Consider the following 16,610-nt stretch of genomic DNA (forward strand, 5'->3'; position numbering starts at 1 on the left):
GAGTCCTAAGTTCCAGGCCTCAGTTTCACAGGCCACTGCTGATGAGAGAGGCTCTATCCCAGCATCTTCTACCTGCTAATGTCTGTTTAGTTGTCTAACAGCAGCAATTCATGGTTGTGGAACATCCAGGACTCAAATGTTCACATTTCCTGACTTTTAGGAGTTTTAGGAACTCATGAAACATAAGTAGTTAGCATTTTATTGTAACTTATTAGTTATACCACAACTCCTTCATTATATTGTAATACACCTGAATGTTTTGCTGTGTTTGAGCACATCACACACACACACACCAAGCTATGATTTTGTGAAAGGTTCGAGTCACTTTGAATGTTCTACAAACATTCAGAATTAATTAGAATAACATGAGCATAAAGTAGAATGACATGTTGTATGCTTGTTCAGTTCCTTCTGGTAAGACATGTTTCCACAGGGCACACCCTCAGCAAGCCTCTTGCTTTGCTACCACTCTTCTTGGCTTTTTAAGTTTATCTTTGAACCCATGTTTGTTAAGTTAAGTGCGGCGAGGTGATGGACATGAGCTTACACACAGGAAATGAGCACGCTACCTGCAGTGTCTTCCCACCCCACTTGAAGCAGGGGCTCTCATTTGCCTACAAGATGTTAACTGGGCTGGACGGACTGACAAGCAAGCACCAAGGATCCAGCAGTCTCCACTTCCCTGTCACTGGGATTACAAGCGCCTCCCCACACCTGCCTTTTTAAATGTGGGTCCCAAGGATCAAACTCGGGTCTCCTGGCCAGCCATCTCCTGGGCCCTAGAAAGATTTTAAATAGCAACTACAAGTCACCAGAGCAAGTCAAGAGAAACCTCAGGGAGGGTGTGGGGGTGAGAGGGTAGGAGGGTGATGCTTTTGAACTGCACGCTATTCTTGATTTTTCATCAAGGGAATCTGCATTTCATTTTCCCTGCAAGTGTGCGACTCACCTTAGATTCTGCCAGAGCATCTCTGCTGAGAGCCACAGGTGGTGGAATTTCAGACTTTCCTCCCCTTTTGGGCCCTTTGCCCTATACAGCAGCCCTGGTTAGGGCTTTATATGCTCAGCTGGTGTGGAGGGGGCCTCTCTGAGCTGGGGATTCCAGGCGTATCCACTGAGGCAGTTTAAAAACCCCAAGCAGCATGCTGGTCGGAGGTGTGCTACTAGCCATTATACTCACACTTTTCCTGAAATTACCAACACCTTAGAAACTGCTTAATGATACATAAAATTCTATTTTTTCTGTGTGGAATGGCACTGGGCAAGTGGGCATTGCTTCTAGATGTATAAATATTGTGCATATTAGCATGAAGAGTCACTTACAAGTCAGTAAGCTTTCTAACTATAGAAGAACAAAAGAGAAGAAAACCACAGAGAAACATTTTCATAGGATTTGGTTCATAATTTCTTAACCTTGGAAAAGCAAAACATTTCTATAAAAGGGTAACTTTAATTTCATTTTGAAGGTAATACAAAGGCAACATTAAATTAGTTTTCCACTTTACCATTTGGCCTTGAAAACAAAACAAAACAACCAAATAAATAAATTTTAAAAAAACCCCTAGCTGTGCTTCTGCAGCAGAGTCCAAAGCAGAGCAGCAGCTGAGAGTCAAGGCAATGCTGCTGCCCCTGTCAGGTCTCAGTGTTCCTCTCTGCTCCTCAGACACGTTTTGTTCCGACTTAGCTCTTCTTGTTCACAAAGCAATGCGATGGACATACTACGCGGCTGTTGGTGAGGACAGGTGCTCAGCTATAACCCCCATTTGTCACCAGTGGCACTAGCCTTGGGTTTCAGCTCCAGTGCCAGGACTCAGAGTATTGTGGCTCGCTTGATAGCATGCTGTCTGTGAGATTATGACAATGCTCCACAGAAATGCATACAGATTCTGAAATATGAAAGTTGGGTTGAATCTACATATGTAGATTTTTTATCTTATTTTTATTTTCTGTGCACACGTGCTTACATGTGAGCACATGTTACAGTGTGCATTTGGAGGTCAAAGGACAACTTGGAGGAGCCAGTTTGCACAGCAGCCTATTGTTACCGTTCCTGACTGCTAAGTGTTCTACACCGTCACATTGGAACTTTAATTGGCTTTTGGCTTCCCAGGTTTTTTTTTTATTACAAACCCTGCAACTGTGAGAATAATACATGCACATCCTTGTCCTCAAGTGGAGTATTTAGGGAGGTACATCCCCAAGGTGCTTTGCTGGCCTAGCACGTGGTTGTCTTTAATGCTGGTTCTTGCCTTTACTATTGAATTTCTACAGGTTTATTGCATGGTGAGAGGTATGAGTGTGACAGGGGGGGTGGGGGACCGGAGGACAGCTTGTGCAAGTTTCTTTTCTCTTTCTACCATGAGGGTTCCAGCAAGGCACCTTTCCCTGATGAGCCATTTTGCCAGCCCAACTTGAATTCCTTGCTTTGTGTGTCCTCTAGCTGTACTTCATTGATAAATCCCTCCACCCTTGCCCAAAGTCCTAGCCTAAATCATCTACAGCAGTCTTCAACCTGTAGGTTGTGAACACTTTGGGGGTGTGTTAAAAGAAGCTTTTCCTTGTGAGAAACTGTTCCGCCCGCCTGGTTCTAGATCCGCATCAGTCCCAAATAAACACACAGGAGGCTATATTAATTATGAAGCTGTTGGCCTTGCTTGTTTCTTATTGGCTAGCTCTGACTTAAGTAGTTACCTCATAATTGTTAATCTAAGTATGTCTCTTACCGGAGAGGTTTCCGGGCTTCCTACCCCAATGGCGTTACATCTCGAACTCTCTTGTGTTTCTCCTTCCCAGAATCCTCCTGGACTCCTAGCCCCACCTATCTAGATTCCTATAGGCTCAACAGTACTTTATTGACAAATAACAGGACTTCCCCCAACATCTCCTCTTTTCTGTTTAAACAAAAAGAAAGGTCTTAACTTTAACACAGTCAAATTGTGTATAACAGAACAGTTATCAAATAAGAACATAGTAACAATATTTTAGCAAGATTTAAAGAAAATATCATCCATCCCATCCTTGTGAGTCCAAAGTTCTATATGTATCTTTTATCATAACTAAGGAAAACTATAATTATAACTATCTATCTTCAACTCCATCAAAGACCACAGAAGGATAATATATAAACACTAGGATTGACAGAGACATCTTACTGCCTGGACAGTCACCTGAAGTTCCTCTGTAACATTGGGGCATCCATCTTCAGCCCATAGGCCACAATGTGTCCAGAAGATTTCTCAACAAAGCAGGAAATTTCAAGCCGTCCATCTGCGCTGGCAGTCTGTCAGTCATTTTTCTTTGTCCTGTAGAAAGTCTCTTAGACTCTTTCATGAAGCAGGAACCCTGTAAGACTGAGTTCAGCAGTCACTTTCCTGTGGGTCCTGCATGTCCAGATTATACAACAACAGTCAAACAGTCTAGGTAAGAGCAGTTTCTTGCCCAAATGGCTAATCTTGCCATGTTGAAAGCAAGCTCCATAACGAGTTTCTTCGATGCCCATTTTCCTCTCAGACATAATTGGTGCTGCCAGGAGCAGACATTTCTCATTGTCAAGAAAAACCCTAAACTATTTTAAATGCCATTTTCTGAAGGTCTTTGCGAGGTTTGAAGACTGTTTATCTATCTCAAATATATTTCTGTATATCTAGAAAACCTAACTTACCTAACTATAAATTCTACCTATGATAAGTAACTATCTATAGTCTGTATTCAATTATGCTTTACGTTTTAAAAGATCAGTATAAGCACAATACTTAATCAAGAGGAGAAATATACACATCACAAAATTAACCTTGAATTTGTATCAATAAATGAAAAACAATACCCATACCATAATTCCCTTTTTTACCATTAAAAGAGATTGGCTGTGATCACTAGCCAATTATAAACAATCCCATTTAAATGAAAACAAAGATTTATAAACAAGATGGGAATTAGGACGTCGCTCATTCCAAACTGCTTCGTGCTGAAAGGGGGCGCTGTTCATACCATGGGGATCATGACAAAACTCAGAAACCTGTGTAAGTCCTTATTTTCGGGGTCTGTAAAGCTGCATCATCTTAGCTGTTTTAATTGTTGGAACATCTGATCCACTGCTTCCGGGGGTCTTGGTTCGTCAAACCACAGAAGTCTGGAAGGAATCCTAAGCTTTTTATGTTCTGTGGAAACATAAATTAAAACTCCTTTTCTGAGTAACATATCCTTATACTTAAATTTTGAGGTCAAGGCATTTTTAAAAGATATAAGTTGAATTAATTTAGCAGCATTTATAAGCAAGTGTACTTTATCAGTCGTTCCTTCCTTAGCAATGAAAAAACGGAAAAACATAATAGCGTACAGTATCCAGACTCTCTGCGTATTTTTCATCTTTACGTGGCTTATTTATTTATCTATTATTTATTATTACTCTATTTCTTTCACTTTTATTTATTTTTCTCTGAGACAGGCTTTCTCTTTGGAAACCTGCCTGCCTCTGCCTCTGGAGCAATTCCTACCGGCGTGCGCCACCACAGCCGGCTTTTGTATTTATTTACCACTTTGCCGTTTCATTTTCTCTCTCAATCTCACGTATATTTTTAAACACACTGTAAACCTTTAGAGATTTTCTTCATCCAAGTCTGACTTTACTGTAAATCTTTATGTTTTTCTGGCCACGTGTCTTATCTGTAAAACCGCGGCTGTTTTAAACTGCCGTTTCAAGATGGCGGGCATAAGCGTGACTCCAGCTTACCTCCTCAGTCCATGCTGACCTCCAGCAAAAGCTGCTACTTCCAGCTGTACGTACACACCTTTCAATCGTTAGCAGAGTCTCTTAAAACAACCTTGTTGGTTTTTTTTTCTTTTTCTTTTTCTTTTTCTTTTTCTTTTTCTTTTTCTTTTTCTTTTTCTTTTTATGCCGAGTCAGGAAGACTCCAGTAAGCGAGCCTCGTGAATCTCGGCTTGTGGCTAGCAAAACAGAGCACACCTGAGAAAAATGCTGCTACCAAAAATCTGTGCTTCTCTCCATTCTTCTCTTTCTAAAATTCCTTTAAAGCTTTTGTTATTTTGCGTGGAAATTCATGATCCCACTCCTGATCACCATTCTGTTAAAAGAAGCTTTTCCTTGTGAGGAACCACTCCGCCCGCCTGGTTCCAGATCCGCATCAGTCCCAAATAAACACACAGGAGGCTATATTAATTATGAAGCTGTTGGCCTTGCTTGTTTCTTCCTGGCTAGCTCTGACTTAAGTAATTACCCCATAATTGTTAATCTAAGTATGTCTCTTACTGGAGAGGTTTCCGGGCTTCCTACCCCAATGGCGTTACATCTCAAACTCTCTTGTGTTTCTCCTTCCCAGAATCCTCCTGGACTCCTAGCCCCACCTATCTAGATTCCTATAGGCTCAACAGTACTTTATTGACAAATAACAGGACTTCCCCCAACATCTCCTCTACACAACTACATTACTCTACACAACTCCGGACCAAGAAACTGAAATAGCACATCTTCTACAATCTGGCAGGAGCTTCAAGATGAGAGCTTCAATCAACACTAGAACCCCAGTCAGGAACTTCAATCAAGCATCTCCTGCCATACAGAGACTGTCTGATCTACTGAGATTTTGTTATACTAACATTTTTCTTCTCACAGGTCCCCATGAGATTATCATCGTCCCATCTCAGCAGGAAGTAGTTTTGAGAATTCCACGCCCCCTCTCCCTACTATTGATATTATAAGATAGTTTACACCTGTTAGTGTTAGTTTTCAATTATTTTTAGAGTTGGGATTGGAAGGAGGTGTTCATATTTGGGTGTTTCTTTCAGATAAGTTTAGGTAGATGGAATAGATGTTTGATACATTTTGTTCATGGACACAAGTTAGTTGTCCTTTTTAGACTAAAAGGGGAATTGTAGGAGGAAGTCTGATGCCGCCATTAAACATGTGACTTATTAGAGGCGCATACAGATGAGGTAATAAAAGGGCGGTTTACCACACCGCTAACCACACCCACTTTAGGCAGGACTAAAGACGTATACGGCTGGACGTAAAGACGTATACGTACGTAGGCGGAACTACGTCACTAGCCATTTGGGCATGGCTTGGGGGCGTTACGGGGGAAGGCATAAAAGACAGCACACAGGAAGTCTCGGACTCTTTTCCTGGAGTTCGGCTTCCGGTCCGGCAGCTGAAAACTGCTTGACTCCTCTGGGTTTGGTATCTTGTGAGTAATTTCTACATTAAATACTTAGCTTTACTTTCAGTAATTGTGTGTCGCGTATCGTTACAGCGTCCATTGAAGCCTACAGGGGTGTCTAATGACCCTTTCCCAGGGGTCACATATCAGATGTCCTTCATATCAGATATTTACATTATGATTCATAACAGTAGCAAAATTAAAGTTATGAAGCAGCAATGAAATAATTTTATGGTTGGGGATCACCACAGCATGAAGAACTGTATTAAAGTCTTGCAGCACTAGGAAGGTTGAGGACCACTGAACTAAATGTTTTGATGTGATATTAATAACAGTGTTATTCTGCCAGCTACTTCTTAGGGTTGTCGCAAAGAACAAACAGCATAAATGCTCTACATGAAAGCCTATAATAACTTATTAATTTTAGAACTTAATATAAGAATACATGATTTTCCCTAAGGGGTGTGTGTGTGTGTGTGTGTGTGTGTGTGTGTGTGTGTGTGTGTGTGTGTGTGTGTGTGTGTGTGTGTGTAGGCAGAGGCAAAACTATCAAGTACCGTCCACCTAATTTTATTTTTTTGTTTGGTTTTGGGGGACAGTGTTTTCCAATGTAGCCCTGGCTGTCCTGGAACTCACTCTGCTGACCAGGCTGGCCTTGAACTCAGGGATCCACTGCCTCTTCCTGGGATTAAAGGCAGGTGCCGCCACTTCTAGCTTATTTACTTATTTAGTTAATTAGTTAATTAATTAATTTTTTTCATCCACCTTATTTTTTTAGATGAGATCTCTTATTGGCTTGTAGGCTAATTTGGCAACAAGCCTTAGGTATCAGCCCTGCCATTGTACTGGATTTTTTTCTTGCAAGGCGTTTGAGCTTCCTTTCTGTTGCCATGATAAAGTTCCCCAGACGCTTTGTTCATGCATTCCAAATCCACGTTGTCTCCTCCCTATGCCCTGAGATCTCTCTCTTCTCTTTCATTATCCCGACTAGGTTCATCACACACATGCATACATGTGAACCTAGGTTCAGCATATGAAGAAACATGTGTCATTTGTCTTTATGAATTTGATTTGTTCAGTTTAAGGTAGCAATTTCTCAATAATGGTTTCTGGTTCTGTCCGTTTCTCTGGAAATGTCACAATTTCATTTTTTACAGCTGAATAAAATTCTCCTGCATACATGTACTGCATTTTCTTTATCATTCATCTGTTGATGGACATTTACGGTAGCTCCATTTTCTTGCAGTTGTGAATGAACAATGGATGTGCGAGTGTCCCTGCGGTAGATACAGTTGTAGTGGTAGTTCTGTTTACAGTTTACTAACACACTTCCATGCTGATGTCCTGAGTGGCAGGACCAGCTTACATTCCCACTGCAGGGAACAGAGATTCTTCTTTCTTAGCATCTTTCCTCATTGTCCTTTGTTTTCTTGGCGATAGCCATTCTGACCAGAGCAAGATGGGAACAGAATAGTTTAGCTTTCACTTCCCTGATGGGCCAGGGATTTTGGAAACCTTTAACAGCATATATTGACCATGGTATTTTTCTTTCAAGAACTCTCTAATCAGTTCATTAAAACAGTGATAGATTGGATGATTTATTTTGGAGGGAAATGCTTAATTTTCTGAGTCTTTGAAAACTATATTCTAGATTTAAAATGCTCACTTGATGTATAGCTGGCAAGATTTGCCCATTGTGCAGCTGCCTCTTTGTTCTGGTGGTTACTTCCTGTCCTGTGTAGAATCTTTTAATTTTGTGTAACCCCATTATCAGTGGTATTTTCGAAGTCATTATGAATAGCTTATTCCAGAGTGTTTCAAGTGTTGTGTAGTTTTCTTGATGAAAATTCCACTATCATCTGATAAACACGGAAATTGTTTCAACGCTCTTTCATTTGTTAAGACTTTGTGGGCTAGATGTGTCCCGCGCTACCGTCTCGCCAGCAAGAACGACGCAGAACACTCGGATCCTTCTGCAGTAAAGCTTTAATGCATCTTGAGAGATAGATGATCAGCTTCTTAGAGGGAGACCCCAAGCTAAGAAACCCAGCCCCTTATATAAGCCTAGGAGCTCCGAGTGAGATGTGTAGAGCCGGGATTGGTGGTTTGCACATCACCCCAGATGACGTCACGGGAGAGGCACAGTTTAAACGGTTAACTCCAACTGACAGCGACAGTTAACTCCAACTGACAGCGACAGTTAACTCCAACTGACAGCGACAGTTAACTCCAACTGACAGCGACAGTTAACTCCAACTGACAGCGACAGTTAACCCCAACTGACAGCGACAGTTAACTCCAACTGACAGTGGATGTCAGCGCCATCTTCTAACGGCAATAGCGATAGCGAGGGCGGCTCCTCACATCGATGTAGTCTATTTTAGGGGAAGCAGGTATACTCTGTAGCCAGTCAATGAAGTCTTCTGTAGATCTCTGGGGACTCTATTTGCTTTCAGGTCTAGCTGAACTTACTTTTGACAAATCATCTCAATGAACGTGAGAAATTACAGTCACCCACCTTCGTTGTGTTTGGAGCTCTGTGACCTTTGTGCTCACTAGTGCTTGCATATGAAGTCGTGAGTCCACTACTCAGGAATCTATCTGTGAGTATTTTGTCTCCCTTATGATGTGTTCCTATTGATACCATATTGAGCACAAAAACAAAAACAACAACAAAAAATTTGCTTTATCAGCTATTGATGCTAAATAATTGGTAACTTTATAATACATTTATTAGTTTTATCATGTTTAATTCATAATCATTGGTGACATAGTAATGGCTTTAATAAATATTAAGCATATTTCTTTGTATTGCACAGGTTTATGTTGTTACCCGTACAGAATCTTTTTTTTCTTCTCTAATTGTACTGAGGATTGAGCCCTCAAGGGAAAGCTTTGGCATGAAACATAAGAAACATGAAAAGGCAGCATCACTCCTCCAAAAGTCCGTAACACCTCAGCTACTGAATTCAAAGCTACACAAAGAGGTTAAAACTATGGACAAAGATTTCAAAACTTTACTAGAGAAACAATCATGGACTTCAAAGGGGATAAGAAGAAGCAGTAAATTCAGTCAGAGGCCTGCAGAGGACAGGCAGCTGCACAGACCTAAGAGTCGACAAAATGGTGTGCATTTTGTGAGTAGTGTGGAAGGGAAGGGAAGCAAGGAAGTTGAGACTCCAGGGTGGGACAGATAAAAAGTGAGAAATTAAAACCTTAATGATACGAAAACCCAAGGAAAAGGATCACCGACAGACTTGACCGATTAGAAGAAAGAAAGGCAGGCATGGAGGACAAGGCCAAAAAACATTGTGTTCAAACATTACAACTAGGACGGTTCAAGGCAAACACGTAAGTATATGATTTAAAATTTAAGATAAAGCCAAGCTGCAAAGTAGAGTGCAAAGGGTACATGTGGGAAAAAACAAGAGAAAAGGGATGGAAGAAAAATGACTGCTCAATAATAGAACGTGCATAAAAAGTAGAAAAAATTGTGAAAGAGAATCACAAAAGCTTGTTTTTTTAAATTCAGTAATGTAAAAAATAAAATATAGGAAAAATGGAGATACACAAGGGCAACAGAAAGGAAGGGAGAAAGGAAGAGGAAAGGAAGAGAGGAAGGAAGAGGAAAGGAAGGGAGGAAGGAAGAGGAAAGGAAGGGAGGAAGAAAGGAAGGGAGGGAGGGAGGGCGAGGGAGGAAGGAAGGAAAGCGAAAATGAGAGGGGGGTGGAAGAAAAGGAGGAGGAAAGGAGGGAAGCAGGGAGAGAGAGAGGAGGAGGGAGGGAAGGAAGAGGGAGGGAGGGAAGGAGGGGAAGACGGTGAGTTGGAACAGTCTCTCTTTTCTAGGTCTTTGAGATTGGAGGTGGCAGGAGACTGGTGTGGAGGGAGAGACTGGAGCTGCCCTTCAGGACCGCGGGTTTGTACAATGTTAAGCCTACGCTGGTCACATGCCTGTGTCCCACCAGAGCTGTCTTCTATTCAGTAATTTCCATTCTAGCACACCAGGGCATTCTGTTGGCTACACTTAGCTTTGCAGTCTGTGGCTGGGCAGTTCTCTCGCCTTCCCAATTCTCTTAAACTGGTTGGTGTTACAGCTGGGAAGTGTCTGCACATGGGATACAAGTATGAAATACAAGCAAGGTACTGACATCTATCTGTACAAGGACCTGCTGCGGGATTCCCGCCTGGGTCCTGTTGCCGCTTTAGTCCCCAAATAACACACAAGACACTATATTAATTATGAAGCTGTTGGCTGTTTGCTATGGTTACTAATTGGCTAGCTCTGACTTAATCATTAACCCATAATCACCAATATATATTTTTATAAGGACTTATCTTTCCGAGAACGCCAGACTTGCGTTCTCTCCTCCAGGGATCACATCTTGACAACTTACTTCACTACATTTCCCAGAGTCCTCCTAGACTCCTAGTCCCACCTATCTTGCTTCCCTATTGGCCAACAGTGCTTTATTTATACCAATCAAACATATACACAGAAGGACTTCCCCAATCAAGGACCCATCTTCATAACCTCAAGATCCCCCAAGTACTCTCCTGCAGGATGCAACTGTAGATGTCAAGTACACCCCGCTAGTCCTTCAGAGTTTGGGTTCTACAGTGAGTGGCAGGTGGATTGCTCTAGAGGTTGGTCCGTCCTCTGCGCTCAGGCTCAGGGCTGTGTAAGTCCATTCTCAGGGGGTGAAATATGTTCCTTATCACTGAGGATAGAGCTGCCATTGCTGCTGCTGTCACCACCACCACCACCACCCCCACACACCACACCACACCAACACACCACACACCACACCACATACTGACACACCATGCCACACCACACCACCACACCACACACCACAACACACACCACAACACACACCACACCATACACACCACCACACACTACCATACAACATACCGACACACCATCACCACCACACCACACCACCCCTTTCAGTTCTGAGCCTGTCTGTTGCTATCTGTCTGTTCTCTTTGACTTGTCAGCATCCAGCCTTCCTGCCCCCTACAGCTGTCCCCTCGCACTGCCAGCCTCCTGCCTGTTGGTTGTTCCTGGTCCTCAGGTCTCTGGGGTGACTCAATGTAAACAGCAGCTTTCCTTTAAGAAGGGTGCCCAGCCACTGCCCTCTGACTCACAGACAATGGTTGAGTGGGATCCCTCTCCCCAGCTGCTCATCCCCAGAGGAATTTACACCAGGTTTGGGAGGGCTGTGGGTTTTGCCCAGGGGACAGGCTTGTGCATCTCTCCTCACCAGGGCTGCCTGGCTTAACTCTTGGATAAGGACATCTGCTTCATCACCCTGGCCGGCAGGGGACCACACCGCTAATGCTGTTTGGCCAGGCTTCGGATGTGTTGTCTGTTTCCCTGCACTTTTAAATTACTCTCTCACTACCCTTGAGAATTTCTAAAGCACATTCATTCCTCTTTACGTTTCTGGAAAGTCTGGTTTTCTTTTCCAAACCCTCTTTACTGATCACCAGTGTATCTTATGCAGAAATCTTTAGCATTGATCACTTGCATAAAACTGTGTAGTTTAAAAGTCAGGCTAAGTGTAATGAACCTTAACACTAGTTATCAAGTACAAAGCCATGAGTCGAGTCAGGAGTTTGGAGGGAGGTCCTAAAAGCTTAGTAGCTCTGAGGTCACCTGGCAAGTGTGGGCACCTGTCCTTCCTGCAGATATCAGGTGCTAGTGATGAAAGCCAGGCACACTCTAGGCCAGCACCATATCACTGAGCTATGCCTCTGCCTAGACAGCCATGCTTGAATGCTATACCCTCTCTTGGATCCTCTTCATTGAACCTGTGTTGGGTCCTACACATAAGAACCAAACAGAAGAGGCCAGAAGGAGTTCCTTCTCTGCATGGGCTTCAGTGGCTTTATGCCACTTGTCACAAAGAGAGATACTCAATGTTTTTCTCAGACTTGTAAACTTCCCTAAGTGGGTTTAGATGCTCGCAGACAATTTCCTGATTGTCTTTGAGAATCGCCCTTCCTGAGTGCTGGTATTGCAGACTGAGTCTTATTCCTGTGTTACTGACTCTTTAGAGACGCAGCCTGGATCCAAGGAAAATACAGAGGAATGGTGTGAGGCCGACTCCTTCTAACCCCTAAGAAAATTCAGCCATTATTCACCTGCTGCTGTGGCCCAGAGAAACAAAGCAACCCTTTAATCCCTCTGTTTCTCTGACAGTCTTCACTGTGTCTGCCTGTCTCTGAGCAGCTCCTCCTCCCCCCAGGAAGCACCAACAAGGCATAGTGCACCTAAGAATACTCCTTATTTTTATTTGGTTGGGTAACACCAAGTGTCTGACTCCATAATAGGGAAAAGGTCATAATAACCCATATGGTAGGGAAGATGGCTTATTGATCCTCTGATTAGCTCACTTGAGTGAGCCTATGCAGTTGAAACAGCACTATAAATGTAGCCGTGTGCCCTCAAGCCAAATTTACTTTAAGGACCTTGGTCCAGTATTCATAAAATGGGTAGATAAAGAATGTCACCCCTGTTTCTCCCAAATATCTTCTTCTCCAGTAAATAAAATAGCTGTAGTGTATTCCATGCGTGTGATGTGCCAACCTCTTTGTGTGCAGTGTCTCCTAGTTCTTCAGGTCTGAAAGGTGAGGATTATCCCATCCACTTACAGACAAGGAAGCTGGAGAATGGAGGAGTTCAAAGCCATTTGCAAGGTTACTTAGCAAGGTCGAACTCAGACTCTAAATTCCAGGGTTTTTTCCACGGAAGACCATCTCTCACATATGAAAGTACCTACGTCTGACTCCTGGGGAAGATATACTATTTTAATACTTAAGGTTTGACCCCAGAATAAATATTTTCTCCATAATCATTGATCTGAGGAAGCTAGTTTCCTTTTCCCCTCCCTGTCCCAATAACCTCTATAAATCATACTGCATCATCCTGAGCCTTGGTTGTTGCAGCAGAGAAAGCAAATGGAGAGGTTCCCACATTTGCAGGAAGTGTTTAGAACACAGGTCTACTGGCATCTGTGAATTTTCCTCTGATGAGCACAACCCCCAAATATAGGTAGAGACCATCTGGGTCAATAGAAACCAAGCTGCCCAATAAAGGCCTATGCGGATGCAACAGACAGGAATGAAAGAGAAGATCCCAGAGGACAAAGGAAGCTGGCCTTGTGTGTCATAGCAGTCCCAGGAGTGAGGTCACAGGCCATTGGGTGAGTGTGGCTTGTAGTCTCCAGCACCAAGTACATTGTGACTTTGGGCCAATTCCCCTGGAATTTCCTTATGGAAGGATAGCCACTGACTGTGTGGTATCCTGGGCTATTTTTCTAACAGCACTGTATGTTCACCAGTTGCAAATCTTCAGTCATGGATCACTCTGTTAAGCTACTCTAATTCTCTTAATTACTAAGGTATATTTGATGGTACTGAAAGGGCACCTGGCATCATACATAAATGTGACACTATATCTCAGCCCTGAAAGTGCCATTTAAATCTACCCATACAACAGTATTGACAGAACCATCCTTCAGTTTGGGGGCTTTTCTAGCTATGGTTGCATTGCTTTAGCTAATATGAGTCATCAAATCCAAAGCTGAATGCTAGAAGCCTTGATAGACAACCCCAGCAGCTGCTTTCCAGCCTCAGTATCCCCTTAAGGGGTTCCATCATGGCAGTGCAAACTAAGAGCCACCTCCCCAGTAGCACCAGCTATGGGGAGAGCTCTTGCTATACAGCTAGCAGCCCCACCCCAAAGTCTAACACTTGGTTGGCCATGATTCACAAGAGGTGTCAATATCCCTCACTGTAACCTACTAGTGGAGACATGAATCCTATAATACCCCCATGCCTGCCATTGCCACTCTGCTATGTGCAAAGCTCTCTTGACCTCTGGGCCTTCTCCCACCACCCCAGCTCCAAGTCTCAGCATCTGTCTCCATTTCTCAGGTTTACCTCTCTCCAAATGGGATGGCAGAGACTGCCTGTCAGGACCCGTATGCCCCCAGTACCCTACTCTCAGACACGTGTTTGTTTGGTGGGGTGTCTCCTAGTTCTCCATGTTGAAGTCACCTTCCACATCCAGCCGGTATAAGCAGCGTTGGTCTTCCTCCTGCCAGAAGATGCCGGTCACATCTTGGGTCACACATTAGGATGGCATGATACAATATGGATACTTAAAAAGTGATGAAACACGCTGAAACTCCTCAACGATGAACCTAGTAAAGAAACGTTTCTAAATTCTTGGAAAATCCGACTTCTTTGGGTTTTACTGAAGACTGGTGGTGTCTCTGGGAAAGCCACTGATGTGATGTTTACACATCCCTTGGGCAGGAAAGGGGGCTGAGGAGAGAGCCTGCTCCATGCACACAGAGTGGCTTTGTTTGCCATCTGGCTCCTTGCCACCTTGAAGCATCCTCTGAGCCCCGAGGAGATGGGACGGAGAATGAATGTGGCTGTGGGTTCCTGGAGGCCTGTGTCTGCCCTTCGCGCCATGCCTCTCAGGGTCTGGGAGGTGGCAGGTGTCTGCCGAGCTTTCCTAACAGCTCAGTGGAAAGAAAGGCCCCAAGTGTCTGGCACTGTCTGAGCATTTTCTATAGGGGATGGAACAGGATTCTGAGGAGGAGAGGGGGAAGAAGGGGCAGCACAGAGGGTTCATCATGAGTGGCCCTGTGGCTATACCTTTCTGGAAAACTAAAGCTTGGTAGAAACTTGTTTTTGTTCAGGGAAAGCAAAATTTCTACAGTGTCATTGGCTCACAGGTGCCAAGGGCCTAACACACACTGGTTTCCTCCCTACCCTGCCAGGATTGAAATGGCTTTATTTCAGAAATATATGGATTTTTCCAAACCAACCGACTACTTGTCTTTTCTCTTTGTTTCTGTCTCCTTTCAGATCTAGGAGATGCTGACTCATCCAGAGCTCAGCATAGAGCCCTGGGGCCCATCTCCTTGGTTCCTTTCCTGTTCTTGTCAGCATGGGTATAGTTTTCACTCACTGCCTACGCACATTCAATAACTCTCGTAAGCCAAGGACTTGATCTGCTTTACAGCAGTGCCCCTAAAATGCACCAACACCTGTGCATCCGGCTGCTCCTCAGTAGAGGTTTGAGCAGTTGGCCTAATGGTGGTCATCACTGAACATTGCTGAGCACTAAGTCACATGGTGAGCGGTTAACTCTGAACTATGAACTCAGGGTTCTGCAGCCTCTTCTTGCAAATATATTTAGAGTTGGAATGAAGATTTTCTGAAAGAGAATACTTAATTTGAGTTTATTCACCCCCTTTCAATTCCCCCTTACCTGAATAGTTTTCTAGAAGGGTGGTACCTCAGAGCTAAGATCAAAGATAATTGTAGCTGTCTTAGAGACCAACAGGTTATTTTTAAATAAAACAAAATGGGATGATTAGGAAAGATTATGTTTGGAAATATAATTATTTCCTAACTTCTGAGCACATGCCTTTGGAGTACTTCTCTGAACACACGCACTGACAAATATTCCATTAAAGGATAGACTTGTTTATAACAAAAACACTTCAGTGCAAGAAGGTTACCCACACGGCAGTTTCTTATGCTACATGATAATTATATATTATAATTCTAAAAATTACATTTACAAAAAAATCCCACACATGAATTGTATTTTCAAAAGCTTGTATGTTAAGATGTTCAATTTAGTATATTATGGACCAAAAATAACTTGTGTAAACTGTGAAGTCAGATTAATGTCTTCTTGGGAAAGGGGCCAACTCAAAGGAATGGAGGTACATATGTTTTATCAAATGCTCTGTTGGCCAGCCAGTGGCTAACTGCCGAAGATGCCTCCAGCATCATTTAGGAATGTAAAACAGATAACCCGGATGAAATGACAGACTCTGAAGATCCACCACGGAGGGCCTCACCCTCCCTGGGAAATGGAGTGGGGATTGGGTGGGGAGGTGGGGATGCTGGTGGGGGGTGCGGGGGGAGGAGGGGAAGGAGAGGGAGCTTGGATTGACATGTGAAGCAAGCTTGTTTCTAATTTAAATAAATAAAAAAGATAACCCACCTTTCATGAGAATAACCAGATGGGAAGATGGACTCACTCCAAGTCGTTTCAAGGACAGTTGGTTGTTCTTACCTCATCCTTCCAAGGCTAGGGCTGGCTAGTGACTCCACATCACCACTGAATCACATCAACTATATTCAAAATTCTTGGAACAAAACTGGGGCCATATCTTAGTTGGTAGAGCACTTACCTGACATGCATAAAGTCCTGGGTTCAGTCCCCAGCACTGTATTAAAAAAGAAAAAAAAAAAGTGTGGCAATGTATGCCTCACACTCAGAAGGTGGAAACGGGACAATCAGAGGTTCGAGATCATCCTTGACTACTTGGAGAGCTCAAGGCCAAAATGTGTAACAGGAGAACCTGTCTCATAATAATAGGTACACAGATAAATGGT

General features: G+C 43.2%; 1 long non-coding RNA gene across 1 annotated transcript; it reads left to right on the forward strand.

The window, feature by feature from the left end:
- Positions 1–8,974: 8,974 nt before the first annotated feature.
- On the forward strand, positions 8,975–12,732 carry LOC110340812. Its single transcript, XR_002382634.2, has 3 exons — positions 8,975–9,524; positions 10,020–10,089; positions 12,237–12,732. It is a non-coding gene; the product is annotated as an uncharacterized LOC110340812 (long non-coding RNA).
- The last annotated feature ends 3,878 nt before the right edge of the window (positions 12,733–16,610 follow it).

The sequence above is a fragment of the Mesocricetus auratus genome, unplaced genomic scaffold (genome assembly GCF_017639785.1).
Source record: "Mesocricetus auratus isolate SY011 unplaced genomic scaffold, BCM_Maur_2.0 Super-Scaffold_100011, whole genome shotgun sequence".
In the NCBI taxonomy this organism is placed as follows: domain Eukaryota; kingdom Metazoa; phylum Chordata; class Mammalia; order Rodentia; family Cricetidae; genus Mesocricetus; species Mesocricetus auratus.